This window comes from Arachis stenosperma, chromosome 5 (assembly GCF_014773155.1).
Source record: "Arachis stenosperma cultivar V10309 chromosome 5, arast.V10309.gnm1.PFL2, whole genome shotgun sequence".
Taxonomy (NCBI): Eukaryota; Viridiplantae; Streptophyta; class Magnoliopsida; order Fabales; family Fabaceae; genus Arachis; species Arachis stenosperma.
Window position 1 is genome coordinate 20,727,520 of NC_080381.1, and position 2,580 is coordinate 20,730,099.

The 2,580-nt window shown below is 42.2% G+C and overlaps 1 non-coding gene across 1 annotated transcript; it reads left to right on the forward strand.

The window, feature by feature from the left end:
- The first annotated feature begins 1,732 nt into the window (after positions 1 to 1,732).
- Positions 1,733 to 1,840, forward strand: LOC130983791 (small nucleolar RNA R71). The gene has a single exon (XR_009087767.1). It is a non-coding gene; the product is annotated as a small nucleolar RNA R71 (small nucleolar RNA).
- The last annotated feature ends 740 nt before the right edge of the window (positions 1,841 to 2,580 follow it).

A 2,580-nucleotide genomic window follows, 5' to 3' on the forward strand; every position in this document is an offset into this window, starting at 1 on the left:
GGTGCCAGACTGGGCGTTAAACGCCCAACTGCTAGCCTCACTGGCGTTTAAACGCCAGTGAGTTCTTCCTCCAGGGTGTGCTGTTTTTCTTCCTGTTTTTCATTCTGTTTTTGCTTTTTCAATTGATTTTGTGTCTTCTCATGATCATCAACCTACAAAAAAACATAAAATAACAAAAGAAAATAGTCAAAATATAACATTGGGTTGCCTCCCAACAAGCGCTTCTTTAATGTCAGTAGCTTGACAGATGGCTCTCATGGAGCCTCACATTTTCTCAGAGCAATGTTGGAACCTCCCAACACCAAACTTAGAGTTTGAATGTGGGGGTTCAACACCAAACTTAGAGTTTGGCAGTGGCCTCCCAACACCAAACTTAGAGTTTGACTGTGGGGGCTCTATTTGACTCTGATTTGAGAGAAGCTCTTCATGCTTCTTCTCTATGGTGACAGAGGGGTATCCTTGAGTCTTAAACACAAAGGATTCTTCATTCACTTGAATGATCAGTTTACCTCCATCAACATCAATCACAGCCTTTGCTGTGGCTAAGAAGGGTCTGCCAAGGATGATGGATTCATCCATGCACTTCCCAGTCTCTAGGACTATAAAATCAGTAGGGATGTAATGGCCTTCAGTCTTTACCAAGACATCCTCTACAAGTCCATGAGCTTGTTTTCTTGAGTTGTCTGCCATCTCTAGTGAGATTCTTGCAGCTTGCACCTCAAAGATCCTTAGCTTCTCCATTACTGAGAGAGGCATGAGGTTTACACTTTGACCCTAAGTCACACAGAGCCTTCTTGAAGGTCATGGTGCCTATGGTACAAGGTATGGAAAACTTCCCAGGATCTTGTCTCTTTTGAGGTAATTTCTGCCTAGACAAGTCATCCAGTTCTTTGGTGAGCAAAGGAGGTTCATCCTCCCAAGTCTCATTTCCAAATAACTTGTCATTTAGCTTCATGATTGCTCCAAGGTATTTAGCAACTTGCTCTTCAGTGACATACTCATCCTCTTCAGAGGAAGAATACTCATTAGAGCTCATGAATGGCAGAAGTAAGTCCAATGGAATCTCTATGGTCTCATTTTGAGCCTCAGATTCCCATGGTTCCTCATTAGGAAACTCAGAGGAGGCTAGTGCACGCCCATTGAGGTCTTCCTCAGTGGCGTCCACCTCCTCTCTTTCCTCTCCAAATTCGGCCATGGTTATGGCTTTGCACTCTCCTTTTGGATTTTTTTTTTCTGTATTGCTTGGAAGAGTACTTGGAGGGAGTTCAGTAAGTTTCTTGCTCAGCTGTCCCACTTGTGCCTCCAAATTCCTAATGGAGGACCTTGTTTCAGTCATGAAACTTTGAGTGGTTTTGATTAGATCAGAGACCATGGTTGCTAAGTCATAAGCTTCTTCTTCAGATGAAGCATCCTTAGTACTGCTTGGTGCATTTTGCATTCCAGACAGACTTTGAGAAATTAAATTGACTTGTTGAGTCAATATCTTGTTCTGAGCCAGTATAGCATTCAGAGCATCAATCTCAAGAACTCCTTTCTTCTGACTAGTCCCATTGTTCACAGGATTCCTTTCAGAAGTGTACATGAATTGGTTATTTGCAACCATTTCAATGAGCTCTTGAGCCTCTGTAGGCGTCTTCTTCAGATGAAGAGATCCTTCAGCAGAACTATCCAAAGACATCTTGGATAGTTCAGAGATACCATCATAGAAAATACCTATGATGCTCTATTCAGAAAGCATGTCTGAAGGACATTTTCTGATCAATTGTTTGTATCTTTCCCAAGCTTCATAGAGGGATTCACTATCCTTCTGTCTGAAGGTTTGGACTTCCACTCTAAGCTTACTCAATTTTTGAGGTGGAAAGAACTTTGCCAAGAAGGCATTGACTAGCTTTTCCCATGAGTCCAGGCTTTCTTTTGGTTGAGAGTCCAACCATATTCTAGCTCTGTCTCTTACAGCAAAAGGGAATAGCATCAGTCTGTAGACCTCAGGGTCAACCCCATTAGTCTTGTATGTGTCACAGATTTGCAAGAACTCAGTTAAAAACTGATGAGGATCTTCCATTGGAAGTCCATGGAACTTGCAATTCTGTTGCATTAGAGAAACCAACTGAGGCTTAAGCTCAAAGTTGTTTGCTCCAATGGCAGGGATAGAGATGCTTCTCCCATAGAAGTCGGGAGTAGGTGCAGTAAAGTCACCCAGCACCTTCCTTGCATTGTTGGCATTGTTGTTGTTTTCGGCTGCCATGGGTTCTTCTTCTTCTTTGAAGAATTCGGTTAGGTTCTCTACAGAGAGTTGTGCCTTGGCTTCTCTTAGCTTTCGCTTCAAGGTCCTTTCAGGTTCAGGGTCAGCTTCAACAAGAATGCCTTTGTCCTTGTTCCTGCTCATATGAAAGAGAAGAGAACAAGAAAATATGGAATCCTCTATGTCACAGTATAGAGATTCCTTGAGGTGTCAGAGGAAGAAGAGAAATAGAAGACAGAAGTAGAAAATTCGAACTTATCAAAGAAGATGGAGTTTGAATTTTGCATTAAGGGATAGTGTTAGTCCATAAACAAAAGGATGTGAGAAGAAGGGAAGTA